This window comes from Lathamus discolor, chromosome 8, assembly GCF_037157495.1.
Source record: "Lathamus discolor isolate bLatDis1 chromosome 8, bLatDis1.hap1, whole genome shotgun sequence".
NCBI lineage: Eukaryota > Metazoa > Chordata > Aves > Psittaciformes > Psittacidae > Lathamus > Lathamus discolor.
In genome coordinates this window covers 8,581,716-8,608,565 of record NC_088891.1, presented here as the reverse complement: position 1 = coordinate 8,608,565, position 26,850 = coordinate 8,581,716, and the positions used below count along the sequence as shown (strand labels likewise).

The 26,850-nt window shown below is 48.0% G+C and overlaps 1 protein-coding gene across 2 annotated transcripts in view; it reads right to left on the bottom strand.

The window, feature by feature from the left end:
* The window catches only part of ACAN (aggrecan), a 49,296-nt gene extending 32,921 nt beyond the window's left edge, over positions 1–16,375 (bottom strand). For both annotated transcript variants that reach the window (XM_065688255.1, XM_065688254.1), the window contains exons 1-2: positions 16,290–16,375; positions 15,426–15,684 (exon numbers count right to left, since the gene is read on the bottom strand). The gene's annotated coding sequence lies outside the window, so the exon portion shown is untranslated. The remainder of the gene's footprint in view (positions 1–15,425; positions 15,685–16,289) is intronic.
* Positions 16,376–26,850: the final 10,475 nt, after the last annotated feature.

Here is a 26,850-nt window from a genome sequence, read left to right as displayed (position 1 = left end):
TGGCAATAAATGAGCTCCTGTGATTTTTCATGTTTTTTCAGCTGTAAAGAAAATAGGAGAAATATTCCATTCTGTCTGGCTTCCAAACCATTCTGAGAGTAAGGTCTTTATGTACAGAGCAGCTTGGATGCTGCTCCCGCCTGCTCTGTTACTGAAACCACCCCTGCAACAATAAAGTCCTTTTTTCCCCAATCAGAAAGACTCATGGCAGTAACTGCTCCGATATTTTGTCATCAGGGGATGTAGTCCTCCACGTGCTGACAGTCCTGCAGCATCCTCTGCCTGGATGGCTGCAGGACATGGCAAACTGATGGCACCAAAGCATCCTTAGTGCATGAGGCACAAAATAGAGAGCATTTATTCAAGACGGGGAGTAATGTCAGGTTTCAGCTCAAGCCTCAGCTGGCTCCTGTCCTCAAGCACTGCTTGCTACTGCAGGCATGAATATGGTTAGACACAGCTCTGCTAAGGCCCCTTGGTGATGGTATCAGTGTGTCCCACAGCCATAATGTGTGGTCCAGAGCTTCTCTCTGTCCTCCTCCACAAAGAACCCAAGCTGACTGGACCTGATTCCCTGCTGCACCATTTTCAGTCTTTATGACTTTCCTTTCAGGGAAAGAGTTGCAGTCTATTATAGTTTGACTTTATCTAATTGTATTGCACGTACAGTACAGGAAAAGCCAAAATACCCAAGCATGTACGGACATGCTTTCAATAAGTAAGGTGCCACAGGAAATCTTAGCCAAACTATAGTAATATTCTAGGTTCAGTTAGTGATCCAAGCTCAGATATATGGTCTGGAATAAATGTCCCACTGAACACAAAAAGCTTTATAAGCATTTATCTGTTTTCTGGTATCTACCACATCATTCTCTCATTCTTCCCTGATTTACATTGTCTTTACATTACAACTCCATTAGCTTCAGTAGCATTTCTCTCTTTTCTTTCTTTTTTCCCTCTGAGGTATCAGAAGCAAGCTAAATACACAGGCTCCAGAAACCCATACCAGTACCCACCCCAAAACTAGCTCTCTTGCAGGAAACCCAGAAATGCCTGTTCACTACAACACACACCAGTAATTTTCCTACCCTTCAAGGACAGAGAAGTCATAAAATGCCCACTATGGCAAGCAGATGACAGCTGAAACCTTTCATGGAAGGTATGGGATCAGCACCAAACCCTGAGCTGCCATGGCTCTGAGCATCTGCTCAATATGGATAGCAAAAACCACATTCAAACAGCTTCTAGAGCCTCTGAATTCAAGGGAACAATGAACCTTTGAGTCTGAAGCTCGCACTCAAAATCCTCTCTACTCTAAGGGGAGGAAAAGAAACTTTTGAAGAGCAATTCATCTCCGTATGAAATAGATGTCTCAGTCAAGAACCTTAAAAGAGTGGTTCAGCTCTTTCTCTGTTGGCTAGTAAGAGAGCCTGGAGCCCTGCTAGACATCCAACTTTTAGAGATGCGAGGGTGATCATGCACTTCATAAAGCCTCCTTACACCCCATGTTTTTATGCACAACAGTCAGGTTTAATTGGGATCTGTCCTTTCAGTTAGGATAGGAAGGAAGAGTTTAACCTGTAGAGGAGCAATGGAACTTAGAAATCCCTCTCCTCCAGGATATGCTGTCTCTGGAAATGACTATCATCCATGACCCTTCTTTGGTAGCAAGGCAAACAATTAGAGGCAGGTAAACAATTATATTGCAGGGAAAGAAAGTTACAACCTACGTTTATTTTCTGGAGCTGTTGTCAGCCTTGAGCAAAGCTCCCCTAGACAGAAAGCCCACCAGAACACAGAAGAGAAACCAGATCCGCCCTGGATAAGTGGGAAGATGGCAGCTTGGGCCATGATCCAAGGAAGTCAAGAACAAGCCCTTGAAGGGCTTTTTCCATTCAAGTTCACTGAACCACTGTAGGACCACTGAGAAATAGGGAAGCTGTTGTTTCTGTGCACTTAGGATCCAAGCTATCCAAGACCAGGACAGAGCAGTAGAAAGAAAACACTGAGAGACCTGGAAACCCCTCCTTCCATTAACAATGGTAGAACCTCTCTAGATCACCACATAACTACCTTCTTCATCAGCTAAACAGGCCGGTAGGTCCTCTGCAGATGGGTAAAGCTCAGCTGACTGGCAGTGGCTGCTTGCCCCTATTGGGACTGGCCCATTACTCTGCTGGGGTGTATGAAGGATGCACAGGCTGCACTGGGGACTTTCACTGGTGCAGGATGTGACTTTTCACTTGTGCAAGGAACCAGCCTTAAAAATGAGAGAATGTCCACTTCTGGCTACAGAACAAGATGCAAACATGACTACAGAGAAGCATAGAGCTGGCAGAAGATGAATGGACATCTTCAGCCTTGCTTCCCTTCTGCTCTGACACAGCTCAGCCCTGCAGAAACCCTTTGAAACCATGTTTTAATACAGAATCCATAGGCACGGAGACATAAGCCTTCACTGACACTGCTAGTTACTGCCCACATCATCTGTTAATACTCTGCTACCCAAAAGTTGCCTTGGATGCAACATATATGCTCCTAAGAAGCATGGTGTCAAAGTCCATCTGACAAGGCACTGGATGGGATTGGAAGAGACAGCACGAAGCTGGTCCTTGTCAGCTTCACAGAGGTAAAGCGTTTTCCTCTTCCTGTGATCCAGGTAGATAGAAAACATCATGCTGGCTTGGGAAGTCAACAAACTTCAGAAGATTCAAGGGGAGAGCCACAAGACCATGTGCATGGCTGAAGGGCCTCTGCAATGACTGCATATTTAGGTCACGCTAATGACATGTAGTGTGACCACATTTCTGGTTGGTGTTAGTCATGTGTAGTATTGAGCATAACCTTGGTTTGCATTCATGTCCCTTCATGTGGATCAGGACCTCTTCAAAGATACAAAGCCTGCAGCAACCTCTTGCTAAGGACATCTACTCATGTGCTCCATACACCATGCTGCACCATGATCTCTGGTGAGGCTGTCCATGCTGGAAATACACACACCTGGTAATACTGAACATCCTCATACTGTCACAGCTTGGACACAAAAGATAGGTGAGCAATCACATCCTGTCTGGCCATTTTATTACCAAATATAGCATGCTCTGGTGCTTCACAGCAGTAGAAGCAACCTTCCATCCAACCTGGGGGAAGAGCTTCCTGCTTCATCACAGCCTCAGTATCTGCCTCTTTTTCTCCCCATTTTCTCTCTCCAAAGTTGGCACCTAAAAGTTTTCTCTGCATTAATTCCAGACATTGTGTAAACACTGTGCTTACATTTACTTAAATGAGGCTGTTTCAGCCCAGCTTTCCTCCCGAGTAGATTTCCTGTCTCATAAATTCAAGACATACACAGTTTAGCTTTGCTAGGAAGGTGGAATCCTGACTCCATCCTCCCTTTGGGGTGACCTGGAAGATAAAAGGGCAAACGGCATGGGAGAGGGCCTGGGGCTTTCTGGCTACTGGCTGGAAAGGGGGGAGACATCCTACCATGTGCTGTTCAGGAGGTAGTGCCAGTGGTCCAAGCAGGTGTTACTACTTGCCACAATCTGCAAGATTTGAAATCTACAAAACTCTTAGCACTTTTTTCCCCCATTTTTAATCCCAAAAGATAGAGAACCATCTTTTCCTACCGAGCACATCACTGGCATTTTCAGTGGAGCAGCAAAGGATTACTGTATTCTGTTTCCAGAAGCTCGAACTATTTGTGACTCCTTAGACAGGCACATGCACATCAAACTTTCACGTGCAGCTCTTGTGCAGGCAAGCAAAGAGAGTCTCCTTGGAGCAAAAGAGCTTTTCTTCTCAAGCCTCTGCTCACTAGGACTTCATATTATCATCAGTGTGAACCCCCCACCATAATGCAAGTGTGGATTTTGATGCTGCCGCTGAAGGATCTCACACACTCTGGTGTCTGAAGAAGGGGTCTGTACCAAAACAGAGTAGGTTTTCAAAGCTGTCTGCTGTCTGGGACTGATATAACGAATCTCAATTACGGAGGCACTGGGCTGGCTTTGCCTTCCAGTGTACAGAGACGGCACACAGTATAAACAGAGGCCACAGACTTCATATTCAGACTATAGTGAGGGTTTGGCTGTGTTGAGGAAGACTCTCGTACTTCTCAGTTTCCTCTTCCAGCAAACCTCTGACAACTAGACTGAGCACAAACCAGCCATGGCAGCTTGTACCAATCTGGGAGATTGAATGGTACAGGAAGGATGAAGAGAGAGAAGCAGCTTTTCACTCCCATCTCTGGTTCTAGGAGAGCTTAATCAATGGCTTGGCATTGCACCCCCTGAAGCCACCTCACGCAGGCCAGCACGGGAATGGTTTGCTGTCTCCTCTCATTTCCTCCTAGACCAGCTCTCTCAGCCCGTTTTGTCCCCCTCGACAGCTTTAGCAGTGGTGGAAGGTTACACAGACCATGGACATTGTGCTCACCTCACCTCCCTTCCAGGGACCGGCCCCTGCAGAAGGCAGGTGCTGAGCAGGGGCAGTGTCTATGTCTATCAGTACAAATCAGGGGCTTTTGTGTGTATGGAGGGCTTAAGGCCCTATTAAAGCCTCATCAGCTTTCTCTTCTTCCAGGCTTTTCCTTTATATTCATCCCCAGTCACACACACACCCCCATGCCCCCAGCCAGCACCATCTCACAGCACCCAGTAGCTCTATATCCCTGCACAATTCCTTCCTTTTTTACATGCTCAAACTGTTCACGTACCAGGAGACTGTTCTGGCACGCAGGCCACTCTTCCCTCTCCGCCAAGACACACAGTGTGTATTTAACTCAATTTAACAGGCTCAGTCAATAAGTTCCCTGTTTATTTTAATGTTGCTCCGTCCCTTTGGGGGAACGGAGGTACCTCAAAGCACAGTCAACTGCCCTGTCCTGCACCAGTTGTTCCAAGGGGATTTTGCCATGCTGGGAACACTCAGGGGTGCTCAGCTCTCCTTGCTACGAGCAGTCCCATTGAGTACGGACATTCATCCACTGCTCCTATTCACTTGTCAAGTCACTTTATCTGAACAGTAACTCCTGCCTGTGGTTCAGCCTGTTCTTTTCTTCTTGGGAAGAAACCAACAGAGACTCAAGGCAGCAAATAAATCTCTCTTGTTTTTTTCTACTATAGTGATGCTTTTGAACCAAGCCAAATTGTACAGCAGAAAACAGCACATGACGAGAAAGAAGATAACGATAAAGTAGTTCACAGGCATACAAGCTTGTTTTGGGTTTGCCACAGAGAAAAGACCATCCATCAGAGACCTCAAAAGCTTTGAGTCCTACTTTATGAGACTGGCAGGGAGCTGGAGGGAAGGAACAAGGCGATGGAAAAGATGCCCGGGAAATGGTTCTCTTCTAGCCACTGGCCCCTCCATGAAGGTGGATGTTGGTCTCTGGGTGATGTATTCATCCACCCAGCAGAAAACAGAACAAGGCCCCCTCCGCGTAGGAAAGGCAATAAGTGACAGAAGCATTTTAGCTCTCTGGCCAAGATGTCCATTTTTGGTTAGGGCAAAGCTTGCCTCAGAAAACCCTTCAAACAAACACTTTCTGAAACAAGCAGCAAACGTTAGAAGATAAATTTCCAATCATCAGACCCATTCTTCAGTCTAAGACTCAATCACAGCCTTTTGCCTTTTCCCAAAGGAGATCTCAGTGGTTCACAGAACTGCCCAAGCTGAAGGGTCTGTTCCCTTCAAACACAGTGAAACTGGCCTGAAGAGAAACATTGCACTTGAGAAACAGCCAAACTCTTCGACCTGAATGGATGTTACATTGATAGAAAGCTTTCTCTCTGCATATGCATGAGTTTATAAATGGGCTTAGGTACTGAAGGAACTGTGATGTGACATTGAAAGAGAGAGCAAGGCTGAGACAATTAGCCTCGCCAAAATTAGTTTGAGTCTAGGGTCAATGAATGCATATCAATAATCTTTTCATTACAGCCCAGATCTCAGGGCTCCACTGAACAACCCCAGCACAGGCAGACAGCAGTCCCTGCCTCAGAGGTCTTCCAATCTAGAAAGTATGCTGCTGACCAAACCTAGAGAGCCCAAACGTGAATCTGGAGAGACCACAGGAGCCCTGCACAAGAGCAATGCCCTTACATGAAATACAAAATCATTCTGTGATGTGTGGACTGTGAAGGGAAAGAAATTTAACCTTGATATAAGCCACAGACGTTTGGAAAGCTACTGCTAAGCTTGCTAAGCAAAGTCAATCAGTCATACCTTCGGAAAGAGAAAGCGAGGTATGGAGGAAACCAAACCAGCAATTACATAGGAATACAAAGTTTTCTGAGAGGCAAATACATTCCTGTGTATGAGATGTGGTTGAGGGAGAGTGCCAAAACATTGCCCAGTGTTTGGTGAAGAGCTCTGTAAGGGCAGAGGAAAATGTTGTTTTTCCAGAGGTACATGGAAAAGCTTAAACCAAGAGCGCCCACATTTTGGAGAATAGAAAGGCACCAACACAGATCCCCTTGTAGGTAAAATAACTGCCTCACAAAGCGTTTCAAACCCGCAAACATGCTCTAGCACTGGATGGAGGAGATGTGGGCTTTAAATGGATCCTGGAGCACCCTACACTGCTATTTTAACTCAGACACACAGCGTTAGCAAGAGAAACTGTATAGGAGTAAAATCAGTTTTATACTATTGGCATTAAAGACCAATTCAAAAGCAAGTAATAATTATGATCTATTTTAACCAAGCTGTCTGGTAATTCTTCCAGTAAGGTGGGCAGGTAAATCATTTGGTGGCCAGGTCCAGTTACCACTGGAATCAATGGAAAAGGTGCCATCTACCTCTGAGGTTGGGAGCATTAACCCCGAGTTCTAGTATTAAAACCTGGTCTAGACAAACAACTGCTTGCAAGTCCCCAACAGATAGCAGGGAGGGCTCTCAAAAGGAAGTCTAAATCTCCACAAATCTGTACACAGCACTCTGCTTTCAGAGAGAAGAATTAATTGCATAAGACACTATAGCAAGGAAAATCCTGTTTGGCTTTTACACACTGTATGAGAACTGCATCTGACCATACATAACATTTGGGCATTGTCTCAGAATTGTGGTAATTCCACAGCTGCAACTAAAAAAACCCAACACAACATTGATGCACATTGATCCACACTGTTTAAATAAACAACAGGAGTGATGTTCAGGAAAACTGTTTGGCAGCTAAATGCCCAAAACAAGCATTCTGTAGCATTTAGGATGAGCATTCTTGCAAACATGGTTGAATGTGTCATGCTTTAAGCTAACGATTTTTGATGGAATTATAGTGGGAAGGTGAGGGGCTACAGCTGATGCTTGTTCTGGCCATAAAGATTGGTCCATGCAGAGCCCAAGTTTGCCCAGCCAGTGCCTAGGGCCTCTTAAGTGTAAAGCATTAAGGACATAGAATCATAGAATAGTTAGGGTTGGAAAGGACCTCAAGATCATCCAGTTCCAACCCTCCTGCCATGGGCAGGGACACCTCACACTAAACCATCTCACCCAAGGCTCTGTCCAACCTGGCCTTGAACACCACCAGGAATGGAGCATTCACAGCTTCCCTGGGCAACCCATTCCAGTGCCTCACCACCCTCACAGGAAAGAATTTCCTCCTTATATCCAATCTAAACTTCCCCTGTTTAAGTTTTAACCCATTACCCCTTGTCCTGTCACTACAGTCCCTGATGAAGAGTCCCTCCCCAGCATCCCTATAGGCCCCCTTCAGATACTGGAAGGCTGCTATTAGGTCTCCATGCAGCCTTCTCTTCTCCAGGCTGAACAGCCCCAACTTCCTCAGCCTGTCTTCATACGGGAGGTGCTCCAGTCCCCTGATCATCCTCGTGGCCCTCCTCTGGACTTGTTCCAACAGTTCCATGTCCTTTTTATGTTGAGGACACCAGAACTGCACACAATACTCCAAGTGAGGTTTCACAAGAGCAGAGTAGAGGGGCAGGATCACCTCCTTCGACCTGCTGGTCACGTTTCTTTTGATGCAGCCCAGGAGCGTTAAAAAGCCATGTTGGACATCCCGTCCCTTGTGGCTGTGCGCATAGTGCTTGGTGTCTGAAAGACTCAATGCAAGCTCCTTCCTACCATAAGGATGTAGCAAAAGAGAAATTGAAAGTATAAGCAAGTATTTCGGAAAGAGAAACAAGCCCCGCTGGTCATAAACAAACCCAGCAGATGGCTTCTAAGATGAGCTTTAGGAGGTCTTGAATACAAGTTGGGAGACAACAGCAAAAGACACAGCGCGCTCTCGTGAGATGCTGTGGGATCTCCGAGAACATCGAGGTTGTTCAGTAAAGCTCTGGTAACCTGCAAACAGCCCATGGTATTTCAGAAGTTAAAGATGGAAACGGAGCGAGGCACCGCATGGAATTTACAGAAGTGCTTCTCTGTCTTTGGGCTCCTGCAAAACATGGATTTGAGCCCTTAAAACAACTTCTGGGAAAGGACGCAATTGTGTAATGGAGACAAATGCAATCATCCATCTGATGGTCTAATGGCCCCGCTAGCCAATCAGCTTCAAAATAGTTACACCAACAACACAGCTGAGAGAGACACCTCTAATGGATGAGGTACTGCAGACCCACAGGAAAAGTCAGCCCTATTTGGAGAACAGGGAGCAATCCAGTTGAGGAATAGGAGAAATTGGAAACAAACTGTGCCAGGACTGACAAGAAGGTGCCAACCAATGTATTTGAGTGCCTTCGCTTTCACCAATACACATAATGGAGGCATGAGCAAAGCTTCAACAGTACTCTGAGACTGCAGGATGAGAAAGCTGTTTCCATTTTAAGCGTGATCTTTTAACCTTCTCGTCTTTGATGCTAGACTGCGATTCTGAAGCTGCCAAAACACCCCCTTCTCCAACAACACATGAACAGATGAGCTGCCACGGAGGATGCAGGAGGAGCGGAGGACCTTAGCACCTCAGAAAGAAAGGGCTGAGCACAACATTCATAAAGCACACAGATTTATGTTGGTTTGATGTGTTTATTCAAAGCGGGAGGCCAGTGGAAAGTGTATGGAACTGGCCAAAGCAAGAGCAGAAGCGACGCGGTCTGTGTGGTTTGAAAAGATGGAAAAGGGGCTTGTGTGAGCTAAAGCACCTCTGTTTTCCACTGCTCTCAGCTGATCTTGGAGATACCACCTCTGCCTACAGACCTTAATTAAAGGAGAATATCAGGTCAGGGTAGCAGAAGAAAGGACAGAAACTCTTATCTCTTTGAAACAAGGTCTCAAGGGATAAAGTCAGTTTCCCATAGTAAGCACCATGCTGTGTCAGTGTGGTTTCCAGCACAGCTCACCTGAGAGCCTATCTCACTTCTCAGGAAGGTTTTGTAGCCTACACTGAACTCAGTACTCTATGGTCAGAGCCGTGATGGTGCCTGGAGTAGCTAATCCAAAGTTACTTTGGGTACGTTAGTGAGAGCTGGAAGAACAGCACTGGAAATCCACTAAACAATGGAGAACATGGCTGACTGAGATCTTTGTGCCTATAACCCACACATGCTTGCCTGGATACAGCAAGCAAATGGCTCAAACCAGCATTCACGTGCTTTAGAAAGCTATAAAGGAAGGTATGCATGCCCACTGGAGTACCAATGGGAACAATTTTGCAGATGGAATGGGTACAACACAGCATATAGCTGTAGTCTCAGGGATGTGCTGAGGTTGGTCTGGTCCATTTCAAAATGCTGGGCAGATTCAAAGGTGAACCATAAGAGCAACGAAGATGCTTCTGTCCTCTGCTAAACATGACTCAACGTTATTGATGGTGCTGGGTCATCTCATGATGTCCTGTAACAGGCAGGAAAGCATATGCTGAGACTCTGCTGTTAGCAGAGGTGACCTCTGCTGTTAGCTAGCATCAAGTGGGTTTTTCAGGAGACAGACAGCAGGGAATAGTGAAGGGACAAGGATTTTGCCCTGTCTCTGGCAAAGCAGATCCTGATCCTAACAGACACCATAAAGAATCTAGATCCCATGGGCTAGCTGGCTAAACAAAGGGGTGACCCCCTTTCCTGCTGACACACAGGGATGGTTGCAGGATAACTCCAGCTCTGTGGCTTCTGACCACACTGCATTTTGATAGGAGGCTCAAGTAACAGTGTCAGAAGGCTGAGCTGGTAGCCAAATATCCCTCAGTGCACAGCTCTGCTGTATTATCTAATGCCACTGTAGTAAGCGGTATTAGCAGACTAAGTACCCTGCAGTCTGACAGTATCACTTACGTATCATTTACTACAAGGCAGCAGGGTATTATTTATACAATAAGTGCTATACACAACAGCAGGGTAATAGTTAGAGGACAAATACTACAGAGGGGAAGGCTGCAATTTGTTCTGCGGTAGCAGGATGCTCTGCGCACTCCAAAGTACTGAGCAGGATTAGGGTGACACATACCAACTACTGCAAGAAGACAGGGTGTTATTTGAACCCCAGACACAATGGCAGGGAAAGAATATTATTTACAAACCAGACTGAATGCAACAGCAGCAGTGGCTGTAGCTACATGTTGTAATTTACATCAGAGGAGAAGACATCATCTGCAGACCGGTTATTACAGAATGGGAGGGTATTCGTTATGGTACAGCACTGAAGAATGACTTTGAAGCCAAGCACTATAGAGGTTCAGGGTATTATTTATACACCAAACACCACAGAAACTATTTTTCTGGGGTAAGGAACAGTGACAGTTCATCATTTATGTGAAAGCCATCCTTTAATTTCCAATATGTGAACCACGTGGTTATTTCAACCTTGAAGCTGTGGTACAGATGATGTAATGTTAATTACACTTAGATCTACAGCTGCTGTGCCACAGGACCGCTAAGCAAGAGTAATCTTCTGAAGTCAATAGATGTGAGCCAGCAAAACTGCTGGGTATGCCCCTGCCCTGTACAAAGCCTGCAGTGCCTGGGGATTTCCAGGGCTGTGGAGGGTGTTTATCCCTGACCCTGTGCAGGACCCCAGCAGGAGCAGCAGGGCTTTGCTGTGGATTACAGGTTATTCAATCACCAGCACAGCAGCTGGAGGTGTGAATGATGAATGGGAGCTCCAGCTGGAAGGGTTCAGCACCATCATTTTCACCTGCTTATCAGCTGTTGGCCTCTGCGTTCCCTTTACACACCTTTTCCCTCCAGTCTTCGACCTGACCTCAGTCAGGAGATGTTCATTGGTTAATTCTTGTTGGTTTTCCCTATGGTGTTATATTTCAACCCTGTCAAATTATTCCTGTTTACATCTCTCGCATATTAAGCCAAATCTGTATCTCCTGCAGCCTTCACAGACAATTCCTTCTGTCCTTCAGGGGGTTTCTACACTGCTGATAAAAAAGTGCCCAAGCCCTCTACCCAGTGCTAACCAAAGGCATTGGAGAAGCCAAAGGCACATGGAAACTGCCAGACCAGATGAAACCAATGGTGTGTTCAGGCCAGGATCCTGTCTTGGATAAGACCTCTATCACCAGCCTCAGAGCAAAGTTCTCATCATCAAAAAGTAGGGAATAAATTGCTGAGGAGGAAGTTTCTTTTAACACTAGGCGTTTAGTGGTTACCTTATGCCTCGAAGCATGAGTATTTACATTCCATATTCTCCCGCTAATGTAAGCTAGGTTTATTGGGCATGGCTTAATAGACAGCTTTACTCCTCTCAGGCCTAACCCATGAGCACTACCCTGCCAAGAAGACATTTCCTGCCTGATCACTTCATCCCTACGATAAGACATGGTTTCTCTTGCAGATGCCCTTTTAGCTTGTGTTGCCTGATGTGGCCTCTGTTGAAGCAAGTGCTTTTCCTCATATTCAAGATTCACAGTGCCTCACTGTCACAGCAAGTACATTTGCCAGGTTAACCCACACTGACCTGCCTCTCCTGGGACATCTCATCACCCAAGTTCTTTGCATCAATCAATGCTTATTTCCATCCTAAGCCTCCATGCTCTCAGGACACAGTGACAGCCTGGGGGGAACTGAGCAGCAGGGTAGGACTCTTCACCTGAGTTAATTCTGCCAAAGTTCCCCCTACTTCAACCAACTCGGGTTGCACTGGGGTTTGTAGAGAAGCCGTGAGCTGCCATGAAGAGCAATGACAATTGCGAACACCCACATGATTATGCTTGTCAGAGGGTCCCCCACATCCCTGCTCTTTTCTCCTGCTCCCTTCTCTCAGCAGAGTCCTTATTGTGGCCTCTGCTCTGTCCTCCCCTCCTGCTCCTAAGCACAGCTAGGTTTCCTCCTCAGCCAGCCTCCAGCAAAGGCAGAAACCCACAGGTAAAGCGGCTCCCAGGCTACTTCCATGGAGCTTACGCAGCAGGAACCTGGTGGCTTCTGGACTTTGTTGCTCAACTTGCATCATCTCCCTTGTCCTCGCTTGGTCACAGGGGCCGTGACACGGTTCCAGCTGCCTCCATCAATGGGTTGATGCCATCAGGAGCATTAGATCACTGAAGCTGATTGCACAGTGACTGAGCTCGCAAAGCAGGGGAAGGAAACTGGAACAAGGCAGTTCGTAGGCTGCTACTTAGCAGTTTGGGGCATTTCAACAGCTAGAGCACATGGAGGCTTCTTGGGGTACCCAAGCCAGATGATTTTGGTATTCCTCACCCTTCCCTCCACCATCTGCTCTGTATGGAGCAACATCAGAGAAGGTGAACATCATGCAGGAGAGAAATGGAAATTTCCCTTAAAAAGGGAAAACCCAACGAAAAGCACAGGGAATTAAAAAAAAAAAAATAATAAATCTCAGCGTCCCAAAAAAGGCTGCACGGGGAGCACGACAAAACCCCTGCCTATTCATCAGCCCAACAAAAAGCTTCTTTAGATTTATACTGTGAGCCCATTGAGAGGGAGGGGAGGCAGCGCTCACACACCCGCCCTTGTGCACACAGGCAGAGCCCGCAGACCTGCCCCGCGCACACAGGCTGAGCTGTTCTGCCCTCTCACAAGGAAGCACTGAGTTTTTAAAAGTAAACTGTAAGGTTTCCGTTGTTGCACTGGGCTCAAGGATTTCTTAGGGGTTTTTTTAAGCCTATAACAGCTCCCTCTCTTTGCTGTGTCTCTCTCTTTCACTCTTTAAACAGCCCCGGCTGCTCTGGGCTGCTCGGCAGCCGTCGCGCACTGGCTCCGTATGTGGTCCAGCCCCGCTATGAACACGGCTTTTGTTGCTGCTGCTGGGAAGCTGCCTGAGAGCAGCACACACAGCCCGGCTTGTTTCACACGTGGAGGCAGCAGCGGGATCGAGGGGGTGGAAAGGAGGAGGAGGAGGAGAGCAGCTTGGGGAAAGTTGTCTTGTGGTGGAGCAGACGTCCCACCGCTGGCGAGGGAAAGGGATGCGAGGAGACAGAGAAGGGTGGAAAAGATGTCTCAGGCAGCTAAGAAAGGTCCCGTTGATTTTTACAGTGGGACCCGTTGGCCCTACACCAGCTCACTGTAAGTCAGGCAATGAAGTCACTGGATGTGAGCAACTCACGTTTGCCCCAGAGAGAGAAAAGGAGAGAAAATACCAATAATGGAGTGGATTTTGGAGTCCCCAGGGTTTCTATCATCTGCATCCCTGGGTGATACCAGAGCATTGAACAACAATCTGATCTCTCTTTTCATTTACACATTCATTCATTCGTGTCTTTTAAGTGATACCATTCATCCTTTTCTCCTCTAAACCCCTGAGTGTTCCTCACTAATTTGGTAGTATTTTACAGCGATGAGCTGCTGTTTGCTCTGACATCTCTAAGTCTGCAGAGCTTCATTTAATGTGCTCTTTTCCTTAGTAGGTTTTCCCCCTCTGTCTCTTTCACTCCTCAATTTCCTATCTTGTTGGCCCTCTTTGCCCATCCATCCTCCAGCCCTTGTGCTGCTGTCAATCCCTGCTACTGTACACGGAGGTGATTATAGGAAACATTAAACAGCATTTCAAGTGGAACAGATGGAGTTCCCCCCCCCCCAGACCATTCAGGCTGCTGAGAGCTCCCGACCAGCACAGGTACATCTCCAGCCCTCACCTCTTACCCAGCCACAGTGGGAGGTGATGCCTTCCCCTTTCTCTACAGACAGCAACACGAAACATCTCAGAAAGGGGCAACATCGCCCCTTTAACTTATCAGGTGGACGCAGCCTCTTGAAACCAGCAGGAAAATACAACATCAAACAACCAAAGCAAAGAAACAAGTAGTTCAGCTTCCAAAAGCACATGGGATCTGAAAACCCACCCTACTCAGACCCTGAGCCAGCCAGCCCCTCTGCCCATCCAACATCCTGAGCTTATAGAAGAAAACCAAAGAAGTGAGGAATGCTAAAAAATTCTGCTCTCCCAACTATTCTGCTGTGGGATGTTCCCCCCCTTTCCACATCTGGCAAAGTTATTTTAGAAAGCTAGGAAAGCTTTTCAGACTGAAGTTTTTTTGGCCAAACCACTCGAAAGGGAAAGGTTAGAATGCACTGCTTTCTGCTACGTGTCGAGGGCTATTTGGAACGAGGTTTAAATGAAAAGTCTTAAAAAGTAGTAGATTAATGAAACGATGAAATTTCTGGTAAGGATTCCCAAAATCACAGCCTTTTTTGCTGTGTCCACTTCTGCAGAAAAGCTCAGCTCCCTGAAAACCACTGCTAAAAATATGCTTCATCTGCAAATGGCTTCGGAAAGAGGGCAGGTACTGAGTAACGCCTGAAGCAGCTAACTGGAAATAACCCAGGGGACTCTGCCAACCACCAGTCCCTGCCATCCCTATGCGAGGGGAGCGCCGTCAAACCCTCCAGCATCCAGGCTCTTTTCGTTCTCTTTTGAACTTCTCAGCCCCTACAGAGCTTAACACCCCCCTAGCTCAGAGATCACCCTATAGCAAAGCAATGGCACTGATCAAAGCAATAACCACCAAAAACCCCACAACCATGTAGGACACTCGCAACAAATCATTCGCCTCCTTTCCCCAGTGCTCAGAAGCAGGATCGGACACATCACTAGGGCTCGAGCGGGAGCTGAAATCCATCACAAACACCAGCGGGTTGGAGGGGCTTTCAGGGAGGGATAACTGGGATAACACTGTCTCTGCTCTCCCACCTTGTGATTTTGGCTATAGGAATCTCTCAAGCTTATGGCTGGCTTCCCTTCCCTAAGCCAACTAACAAACTTGACACACAGTCATTGCCTCCGACTACAGGTTTGCTCCCTGTAATGGGTGGGCTGTTGGTGAGGACCATTGCAGAGGCACTCCAGGCACAGGCTCCCTGCTCACCACAGGCTGCTTGCGGAAGGGAAACTCCGTGGAGAAGCTCGGGCTCAATCAGTTTACAACTTCGCTCGCATTTCGCTCACCAGGGAAACAACCAATCCACTGACTGAGAGCTGGCATCCTCAGAGCCCTGAGCAAGGCACAGGGAAGTTGAGGAAAGAGATACCAAAGGGAGAGGAGGGAGAAAAGTGCAACACCTTACCTTTAACAGTTCAGTGCAGTGCTTCCAGAATCTAAGTCCCATACACCTGGCAGAGAAACGAGGTCTTTTTCAGCATTCAAGAAGGAAAGAGCTTGCCACTTCTTGCTGTTGCTGTATGTCTTCTTCACAATCTCCAGATGAGTTTTCCTGCCTTTCTTTTTGTTCTTTCCCTGGTTCCCCAGAAGAAATCAGAATTCCCTGTGTGGTATTTCAGGTCCTTTCAGGCAGTGGCAGCAGCAGCAGGCTCGAGGAGTAAGTACTGTGTGTGAATGGCAAAAAAGAGAGAGAGGGTTTCAGACCACGTTAGCTGCCACTGGCTGCAAGAGAGACCATCAAACTCCTGTCAGCCTCCTTAGATACCTCTTGAAGAGCTGGCAAACTAAGTGTATTGGATCCTCCTCTGGATTTTAGAGTAAAGGTAGGCAGGCATCCAGGGGGCAGGGGGAAATAGGAGGGCTTATGGACAGAAAAGGAAGCCCAGCCTCTTGGAAAGAGGGAAAAAAAAAAAAACACCCAAACCAACCCAAAAAAAGAAAAGGAAGGGAAATAAAAATACAAAAAAAAAAAAAATTACTGCAAATGGAGAAAGCTGAATGGGGAGTGGGGGATTAAATTTAGCCCTCTGGTTTGGAAGCAAACTGCCTGGGGCACCACAAGTGGTTGAGAGAGAAGAAATAGTTTATGTAATAAAAAGAGAACGTGGCTGACACAAACTAAAATAAGATGAAGCTAATTAAGGAACCTGAGCAAAGTATGCGCGTGCCTGCAATGCGGTCAATATCACTGCAGTCTGAGCAGAAACAGATTTACAGGGAAACCCGGAGAGAACAGCAACAGGAAAGTTTAGGGAAGTCTCTTACGTACCTTCAGTAGCTGCTATAGAGGAGGAGGCAGGTAATAGCAAGAGAGCTCAGTAAAGAGTAAGGGAGAGAGTAAGGGGCTGCTCAACATTAAGATATGGAGAGCACCTGGTGCATCAATTACTGACAGGTGATATAAAGGCAAAGGAAGCTGTGGGGGATCAATTTGCCTACAAGCTGGTTGAGGAGAAGTACAGAGCTTGCAGGCTCCTGGTAATGATAATAGTAATAGCTGAGCACTCTAAAACTTTGTGGATGATTCTGTAAGTGAATCCTTGGTAATGTGCTTTGATTTCTTTTTCTGTGAGGGATGCTGATACATGAGAGTGGGAGAAAAAGCTGTGCTTGGGGGATGAGGGAATGAGTTTGTTGCTGCAGGCCCACATCTTGGTTTGCAAAGGAGCCAGATGGCAGCTGGGAGGAGGTGGGAAGCTGTGATGGGGTTTTCGTAATTGAGAAAACTCTTCTGATTGAAAACCCCATTGTACCTCAATGGTGAAACGTGAGGGTGGGCAGGGATTGAAACTCATCAGGCTTGCAGGAAGGTCCCAGCTCAGGCTGAGGCTGTCCACACTGTCAGCCCCTTCACCTCCCTGTTCATCACTGTTTCAGCTACTAAGAGATCCCCAAGCAATCAAGGCGGGGTGATCCGGAGCATGGAAGTGCGGCTGTGTGATACCGCCTGAGTAGTAACTTCTCCTCACAGAGTCCTGGTGAGGGTCTCTCTGTTAAAAGACAGTCAATATCTCCTGCCCAGGGGAAAGTCTGTGCAGGTACTGATGCGGGTGATCGGAGTGGGAGACACAGAGGTTAATTGGCATATAGGTCAAATTATACCAAATCTTAACCACCTGCTGTCTGAACTGCTGCTCCTGTGGGAAAGAGGGGAAAAGCTTTTAAAGCCCCTAGTTTTGAAGAGGTTTCAAAAGGTGGGAAACCCTCTGGATTTTAAGGAGCAGAAACCTGTTTTCCTAACATAGAAGAGAGCATCACCAGCCTAAAGGAAGGATAAAACTCAAGACTGCACACAGAGGGGTCTTCCTGCACCCTCCTTGCACCCAAGCCAGGCATCTGCCCTCAGCCTCTCTCCCTCTGTTCTCTTTTAATGTTATCTTTAATATCTGCACTTCCCCCATTCTTCCCAATACCCTCCTTTGCTTTTTGGCTTATGAGATACTAGTTTCTCCCCTCTCCATGAATTACATTGGTCCTACACGTCATTTCAAAGCTTGCTTCCTCGACCATCTCACTTTTAAACCTGAGACTCGGAACCCTTTCCCAGAGTTCATGCCTGCTCGTCAGAGCCGTGCATCCATCATCCTGACAGGTAGTGCTCCCACATCACAGAGCATCGAGACTCGCTTCTTCCTGTGAGTGCCTTGATCCGTCTTAGAGATTTAAGGCCAGATTTTGATTGTGAATCTCCCCTTTGGTTCATCCCCCTTTTTCATCAGTGAAGCACTAGATAATAACTTTAAAACTTTCTTTTAAATGTTAAAAGTTAACATAAGGTACCCCTATGTTAAAAGTCAGAAGGGCAGTGGGGGAAAGCTTCATGGCCATTAGAAAGGACAGTACATTTACAGTTCCATCTGAAACTCTTGGACTTTATCACAGAATGGTTTGGGTTGGAAGGGACCTTAAAGCTCATCCGGTTCCAACCCCTGCCACAGGCAGGGACCCCTTCCACTGGAGCAGCTTGCTCCAAGCCCCTGCGTCCAACCTGGCCTTGAGCACTGCCAGGGATGGGGCAGCCACAGCTTCTCTGGGCACCCTGTGCCAGTGCCTCAGCACCCTCCCAGGGAAGAGCTTCTGCCTAAGAGCTCATCTCAGTCTCCCCTCTTTCAGTTCAAAGCCATTCCCCAGTGTCCTATGCCTATTTGCCCTCTTACTGGCCCCATTAGGTTCTGGAAGCTGCTCTGAGGTCTCTGGAGCCTTCTCCAGGCTGAACAAGCCCATCTCCCTCAGCTGTCTCCATTGGAGAGCTGCTCCAGCCCTCACAGCATCTTTGTGGCCTCTTCTGGACTTGCTCTGATGGGTCTACCACCTTCTTGTGTTGGGGACCCCAACACTGGATGCAGTGCTCCAGTGTGGTCTCACCAGAGCAGAGGGGAAGAATCCCTTCCCTTGACCTGCTGGCCATGCTCCTTTTGATACAGCCTAGGATATAGTTGGTTTCTGGGCTGTGAGCAGATGTTGACAGCTCATGTTGAGCTTCTGGTCAACCAGTATCCCCAAGTCTTCCTCCTCAGGGCTGCTCTCAATCCATTCTCCACCCAGCTTGTTTGTGCTTGCTTCCCCCACCTCATATGCTTTTCAGTGCATAATACTGCTGCCTGTCCATATCACATTTAATTCCCATCTGCTAAGGTCAAGCAGTGCCATTCCCTCCTACTTATTGGACATTGGATCCATTCCAGAGCTGCCATCACCTCCATTGTTGGGTGGGTTGGGACAGACTGAGACGCACAGGCTGTACTGGAGCATCACTCATCTCCCCTCCTTGAGATGTCTGCACCGGGCAGCATGGCATAGTTGTAGCAAAGAGAGGAGATAGGGAAAACACACTTCGTGTGGGCCATGACAGCTCATGCCTTAGGTAGGACTCAGTGTTTCCAGCTGGAGGTAAAAAGAAGTACATAGACAGGAGCTATAAATTGTGACCTGACTGATTTTGTTCAGACTCATGTACGTGAGAGACTGAAACATCTCATGCCTGGCCACAGCCCTTCCTCCCCATAACATAAAGACCTCTTGGAAAATGTATATGTTTAGTTGTTTTTCTGTGGAATAACGGAGAGCCCTGTGTACCCTCTGCTGCTGCTGTGGTTTGGCAGAGAAAACCCCATCTGAACCTTTGGTGAGCTTAAGCCAGGGAACAGAGAAAATTCCACTTTGGAGCTGACCAGCTAGGAAAATGTGATGCTCCACACAAAGCGGTTTCTTAGCAACTTCAGGAAAGGGGTAGGAACTGCTCAGTACCTGCTGCCTGCCCCAGTTTTTTGTCTGCATCAGGAATGGTTGGAAAAACAGCTAAATATGTTCAGAGAAATTGTGATTCATAAACTGCTCTTGTGTTTGTTTGGGTTTTAAAGCTGAGGAGAGGCCAGGTCAAAGAAAGTCACATAGATGGCCTTTGTTTTCTGTTTAAAGCAGGGAAGCAACAGCTAGGAGCTCTTTGAAACACAGGTAACGCGTTGCAAAAGTGCTTACAGTTGGGTAAGGTTTTCACGTGTCATTATGAAGCTCTAAGGAGGTTTGTGTCTATTCCCAGTGAAGTTCAGCCTTTGGGGAGCTCAAACATTGGAACAGAGAACAAACCCCACGGCCAAAGAAGGGTGGATAATAGCTTTGCCGTGAAAACTGTTGAATGCTCAGAATGTGTATGGTGGAAGCAGTCACTGAATGAAAGTGGGCAGAAAAGGGAGAAATAGCAGGCAGAAGAAGGCTGTGTCTGTTAAGGTGATAGTTGCTTGAAGTGCTCCTAAAGCAGTGAAAGGCTTGGGTGGTTTTCCAGCTGAGAAAGGTGGGGGGGAAAGGAAATAGAACAAATAGTAAAATAAAGAATAGAACCCCCAAGCTTTTTAAAAGTGTTGTGCATTTTTTGTGCTTTTAAGAACTGCACAAATCAAGCCGCTCGCTGTTGTGAACTACTGCTGCTTCCCAGTGCAGCCAGCTCCCAGCTCAAACCCTTGCCTTGCTCTCAGGATGAACAAGAGAGTTTTATTTCCCTAGAACACTTACATTTATAGAGTGTCCTATTAAAAGCTAATTAGGCACTTACAAGCAAAGCAGCAGGGACATGAGAAGGGGGTGTGGGATCCCAGCTGCTCTGTGCAAAGCCATCTGAGTGCAGTGGTACACAAATCTGTGACTTAGCCTCAGGAAGAAGCACTGGAGATCTAGTGGTAACCGAAGAGCTTTGAGCTGGTGCCCCAGAAGTACTGTTCCTGCTTTAACATGATTAAAGCGTTTCTATTTATGCTTTAAACAGACATTTCTTGACCAGCCATCGCAGACAATGGTATTTGAGTTCTTGCTGAAGCCCTGGCACTGCATGGAACCGAGGCACATGGAGGTAAGACAACTTGCTCAAAGCTAGGGGTGAAGCCAGAGCCAGAACATCTCCTTTCCCATCCCTATTCCCTCTTTTAAAGCCAGTGAAGGCCTTGAGCCACTGCAGCAGCTCAGGAGCTTACCCTGCACTGCTAACCTGTCCTCTCTGAAGCAGTGATGGGCAGTGGTGCTCTGCAGGGATGAAGGTGCCACTTAAAAACCTCTGTTGCGCTTTGATCCTGGTGGGGAAAGAACTGGCCAGCTCCCCCCTACCTGCCAGCCTGGAGCTCACCTCTCTGGCTGGGAGATAGGGAGCAGGGGAAGCAGGCTGGCAGCCCCGTGCCTCCTACAGCAGGAGCAGGATGAGCATTGCTTTGTGCCCTGACTGGCTGGGACAAAGAGGCTTCTAATTGGGAGGGTGGGGAGAGGGTGAGGTGCCCCCTTTCTGTGCTTCTGCTCAGGTGCTTGACACTTTGCATCCTTTCTGGCTTTCAGCTTGAGTGTCCATGGGAGAGAGATGCTGGGGTTTAGGCTCTGATATGCACTCACACATACGTACATGACTATATGCATCATTTGGGCTGCTTGGTGCTGCTGACACATACACAGCCCTTGCTGCTGCTTCCTCTTGCTTACCCAAGGGACAGCTTTGTGTGTCTGGTGTTGAAACTCCTGCTCTAGGAGGAAATCCCTTCAGAGCTTGCAGATCCTTTCGTCAGTGAGGATTCCCTCCAGTATTTCGTGGGCAAAGCCTGAATAGCTGTTGCCCAAGTACTGCTGTCAGACTGCCTCAGTTTTGGCTTTGACCCTCATCTTTGTGTCTTTCACTTCTCCAAGCCAAGATTCCAGGATGGGAAAGGCATGGTGTAGCGTACATGTGTCTGTGTCCCATGTCACTGTGTCCTAGGGGTGGATTGTATGGTCTTACTTTGGGGTCCCACTGGAGGGATGGGAAAAGAGCGTTGAAATCCCCCTAGCTAAAAACCAGGAGGGTTCTAAAGCCTCCCAGGAGAGGATTTACCCATTGAGATGTTATCCTGAGAGCGTAGAAGGGGACTGAAAAGAATGAGTTGACATCTGGGGGTAAAAAGGGCACAGAGAAACCTTCCTTCCCAAAACAAGGCACCTGTACCTCTTTATTCCAGTGTGAATATCAGCCCTGTTGGTGCAGGTGGAAAACTCGCCCCCTATTTAACAAGCAAACCCCATACACACAATGTCCCAGCCCTGTTTGCATCCCGGATTGGAAACCGTGCCCTTCCTGAACCTCCTGCACCGGACAATGTACCTATTGAACCTGCAGTGACCAGGATGCGCCGGCTGATGCTGAATGAGCCGCCTTCTGCTTGCAGTCCCTACACTGTCAGGCGTAAACAGGGGCTCCCCCCACCCTGATACTGTGGCTTATTCATCACCTGATTAAAAATAGCAGCCCGGGCTGGGACGGTGCTCACAGACCAGCTTTGTCTGGCAGTGGGTTACTTAAATAATGTTTTCTTCTTTCTGCTTCTCCCATCCTCCCAGTGTCTTTCCAATTGCTCAACAGGGCTGTATGGACGGAGTGGGGATGGACACCTCCAGACTGGCTCTGGGCAATGTAGGCTTGCCTAGATGAGGTCTCTTGCGCTTGTCGTGCCTGCCCAGCATCTCACCTTTGTTCTTGGGGGGCCACAAGCAGGGTGTGAAGGGAATGGGCTTCACTAGCTTAAACATGTGCAGTGTTAGGGCTTATGCTGCCCTTCAGGCTGGAGCTTGGCACATAGGAGGGATGGGTGATGCCCTGGGGCTGCTCATCCCTCTGCACACATGGAGGGCACCCCTGGGAAACGATCAGTTGTGTTTGGCTGGGGATTTTGGGGTGCAGGGAAGGGCTGACACCTCCTCGGTGAGGGGAGCAGGCAGTGTCAAGGCTGCAGCCTGGTGTGACAGCTCTGCAGGGCGCTGTTAATCGGCTGACTTGTGACCGCATGGCCATCAGCCTCCATTCACAGTGCTCCTATGGCACAAGGGGGCTGCTGTCCCTCCTGCTGCACAGCTCCATGCTCAGGGTCTGCAGGACAGGTCCAACCTTCCTGGCCATCCCCACATGATGGTGACAGCATTGTTGTCCATGAGGCACAATGTGGACTGCTCCCTTGGCCAAGGCGATGCTGCGTGCAGCTCCCTGCCCGTGCATGCTGCCCTCGTGCACCACTTGCCTTCAAACAACCCCCAGCTCTCCCCGTCCTCCTCTCCTCCCTTCGTGCACACATTCATGCCCTCACCTCACCTTGTTAATCAGCTGCTTGGGCTGAACCTCCCTTTGCCCCCCTTTCCCACCCTCTCTGATGGAGGCATGCAGGCTCAGCAAGAGAACATGGGGTGGGCATCACACAGGGTATTTATACAATGAATAAATGAAAACAGGGATAATTTAATGTTCCTCGCAGCCTAGGATGGAGCAACACGGGAATACAGCACCTTTTGTACAGACATGGGACATCTTCTCTGTTTGCTTTCCTCCCAGAATGCCTTTTCTTGCCCTGTGCAGTATAAACAGGGCACTGTTGACCTTGGAAGCTGGTGGAGAGGTTACATCAAGCCTGGGGAGTTTTGCTGGGCCAGGTATTTACAGTCTCGCACCCTTTCGCTTTAGCTACAGAGGTGATGCGCTTTGCGCTCCCAAGTGGGGCCGGATGCCTCTCCCCATGCATTAGCAAAAGGGAAGCCTGGAGCTCTCCTTGGCCCCAGTGAAACTGATTGATCAGGGGGAATTCTGCAGGGTTTCCCCTTTTGCTTTGTTTGCCCTTTTTTTGTTGAACAAGGTATTTTGTGGTGCTTGTTTTGCTCCAATGGAAGGTGTCTGCGTGCCTGAGCCTGGTGGGAGTGCAAAGAGCAGGTAGCAAATAGGGTCCAGCAGCAGGTATAGCTCCATCTGCCTTCAGAAAGCTCCTCTGGCCTCAGTGGTCAGGTTTTTTTGGCTGCTTTGGGGGTGTGAGAGGTCACTGGAGAGGCTTTTGACATGGGTATACCGATGCTTTACAGTTGGCAATATAACATAAATGGTAATGCTAATACCATAAAGAGCTATTTTAGCTGATCTGCTGGTGGTGGAAGGGAAGCTCAACATAAACAATAGTCTGACACCATGGAAGGGGCTGCTGGCAGCTCTGGGTATGGTTTGTCCTCTTGTGGGTCATGCTAAGGCATAGGAAGAACAGATCTCTGCATCTCAGTGCTGAGAGGTGAATGAGGTCCTCCACAGCCAAAGGCACTTATTTCTGGAGGGGGAAAGGCTTCCTCCTAGGAGCTGGAAGGGAATATCTTATGTATCTCCCGCTCATGGCCATTGTGCCAGCAGCTCTTAAGCCCCTGCAGGGGACTAGGCCAAGGCACTTGGTTGCAAAGAACTTTCTAGGAATCCTCCAGGCCGAACAGCTTTAGCTGATAAATAAGGGGATCTCAGACTTGGCTTCACTGGCATGCAACAGCCCAGAGGTCATTTTTTAAAGCAGGAAGTCCAAGAACATTCACAGCGGGCTGTAGGCTTTTCTGGCTGTAGTTAAATGGGTTTTCAGTCCTTCAGCAATAGGTGTACACTCATCTTCTGGAGGTCAGCCTTTTCTGTCATCCCTCGATGAACCTTTTAACCCTCTCGTCCTGCCTTGAGTGTTCATTTTCCCTTTCCCATTTATATCTCGGTTCCTAATTTGCAAGTTTCACGCTGGTAAACAAAAAAATGTTGTAAAAAAAGTAAAAAGTCATCAGTCTCGAAACCAAAATCCCACTAAAAGCTCCACAATTCAACAGTAAAATATATATAGATATATGGACCCGCATATAACATGCGGATTTAAGATCACTGCTGGATGTTGCTATCTGCTGCCAGCCCTTGTGCTTGAGTGGTCAGATCTCAGTAGGAACCTTGTACAGAGGGAGAAGGATGTAAGGGGTTCCTCCAAGCGTGACATATGGAGACCCTGATAAGTTACCCAGCCCTAGGGCTGGCAGTGAGTTGGCAGCTTGTTCCTTCCACTTCTCTTGTATTTATTATTAGTCTTTCTCTTTCCTGGTTTATTTACCCATGAAACCTCATCCTCTGGTTTCAGCATTTCGCCCCTTGTTTGTCAGTCTTCAGCAGACGTGTCTTTGTTTGCTGCAGAAGAGAGGACATTTCTCTGTCTGGATTGGAGGGTGGGGAGGTGGAGCTGGGATTTTAATTCAGGGGGCCCAGAAATATCCTCAGGGTTACTCCTAATAACACACCTCAACTTTTCATGCCAGTGGCAGACATACCCTGCCTCACCTTTGAGCTCTGAGTACTCAGGAGGCAGATCAAGCCTTCCATTGAAACACCTGTGGTTGGAGAGCAGGTTGTGACCCTCCCATCCTTCCCCTAGAATTGGAGAGGCTCTCTATGGAGCATCCAGAATTAGAGCTCATAAAGCTCTCCATCACCAAGAGAACACTTCCAGATAACCTCCTCTTTCTCCTTCGCGCTTTGCACCTGAACCTTTGGCTACATGTGTAGGTTTGTGTACATGTCCCTGTGCCCTCTGCTGAGTTTCTAGGCTGATGGAGGGTAGATGTTTGAGCCTGGGTTGAGGTACATATGGTATGGCTGGTAAGGAAACCTTGCCTTGGCTTGTGTTTGTGTTAGCAGGAACATTTTGAACTGCCCTGAGCTTTCTGCATCCGTACTGGGATTAGATCCACACTCACTGCCAAACACCGGCCTGAATGGGGATGCAGGGGAGAAGTCCTCAGGATACCTTTCCAGCAGTGTGCATGCTTCTACTTTACAGATTGCTGTTGCTTTCTTAATACCCCAGCTGGGACTGAGCTCGGGGCTCCTGACAGGTCTTCCTTTGACAGCTGCTGCTTCCTGGCATCTGTACTCTTGTGAAACATCCCTGCAAAGCAGTGGCTGTGTGTCCAGGAGGACTTTATATGGGGCCTCCAGAGGCTTCTGGTGTATGAAGCTGGGTCAGGGTTGGACTCATCCACCTGAGGAGTTGTGACAGTGACAAGAGGCAAAGGAGTAAAATCCAACCCCCTCTGTTTAACAGAGAGAGGCTCTGCAGATCCAGGGCACCCTGAAAATGTTATTCCTCGGCTGGGATGCAGAGAGCTCAATGTCAATATTTGTGAAGTAGGAAGGGCTCTGCCAGATGCAGCATTCCCAGAAACAAGCCTCTGTGCACAGGGCTGGGGCAGCTGCCTGGGGCTCAGCCTGGGACACCCGGGGCTGGGGCTGCTGCAGGAGGTGGGATGGTTTTGCTGTCAACCATCACCTGCCTCTCTGAGCCTTGGGTGAGGTGTACACCGCTGTTCAGCGGAGCAGACAGCAAGCGGTGCTTTGATGCTGTGTTTCTGCTTCAGCAAAATACATGAGTGCATCAGCTTGGACACAGTGGCAGAGTTGCCTGAGGGCATGGGGGAAGAGTCTTGATGTCTGGGAAGGAATAATGCTGCTCCAGAGCAGTCTCTGTGCCAAAACACTGCTCGCTTGGAGGGGCGAGCTAACGGTGACGTGGATCTCACATGAGAGAAGGCAAAAAGCTGAGCCTTGACGTGATGCTGCTGATGGCAGCTGCAAGAATAACGTCACTGTCCCCAGGAGGGGACCAGCCACCTCTGAAAGAATGAACCTGACGTAATGCCAGGGCCTTCAGATGAGCGAGTAATAGACCTGGTGCAGTTATAAACTCCAGAGTAGCTGCTCCCATAGCATAAAAGCCTGGCTTCCTTCCCTTCTTTTCTACTTCTTTGTGGTGTTTCAATTAGGTCCTAAATATGGGGGTAATGCTCCGTTAAGTACTAAGTGTGTGGTACTGGTTTTGGAAAAAGAGATATAAGAATACTTTCCCATATGGAAGTAGTGACAGCCATGCCTTGTTTAGAAGGTCAGCCACTTCCTGGACTCTCTTTCCCAAGCACTATTAGAAAAGGCCAGTGGCAAACAAAATCAAAACCCACCGCAATGGATGCGGTCCCAAGGAGAACTGGGCTGGGACAGGGCTGATGTGGGTCAGGATGGAGGTGCAAAGCAAGAGCCTTGGGGTATGGGTGGGGAAGCACTTGGAAAGGGTGCAGGGTCCATGGGTTATGACTGAGGTGAGCTATTAGGGCTGTGTATGCACCAGGATGCTACCCAGGGATGGAGCAGCAAGGTGCTGAGATGCTGCCATACTACTCCATAACCCTCCTCCCTTTAGAAACAGCCCTGGCACGGAGCACGCATGTTCTGCCCTTCATCAGACAGCCTGTCCTTTGGCTTGGGACCATTCAGGTGGGAAAATAGCCTTTGAGGGCTTTGTGATTTGTTTTACCCTTTCCTTTGTTGGGTCCTTTTACAGGAACCCAAAAGTAGCTGTTGTGAAAAGACAGCAGAGACTGTGTGGACCTTGGGTAAGGTTTTTGAAGACCGTGAGACCTGCCAAACAGCCCGAGAGAAAGGATCTCACTGTGTTGATTTGTTTTCTTTGGTTTATGGGGGGAAAAAGTATTTCACACATAATTACAGCAGC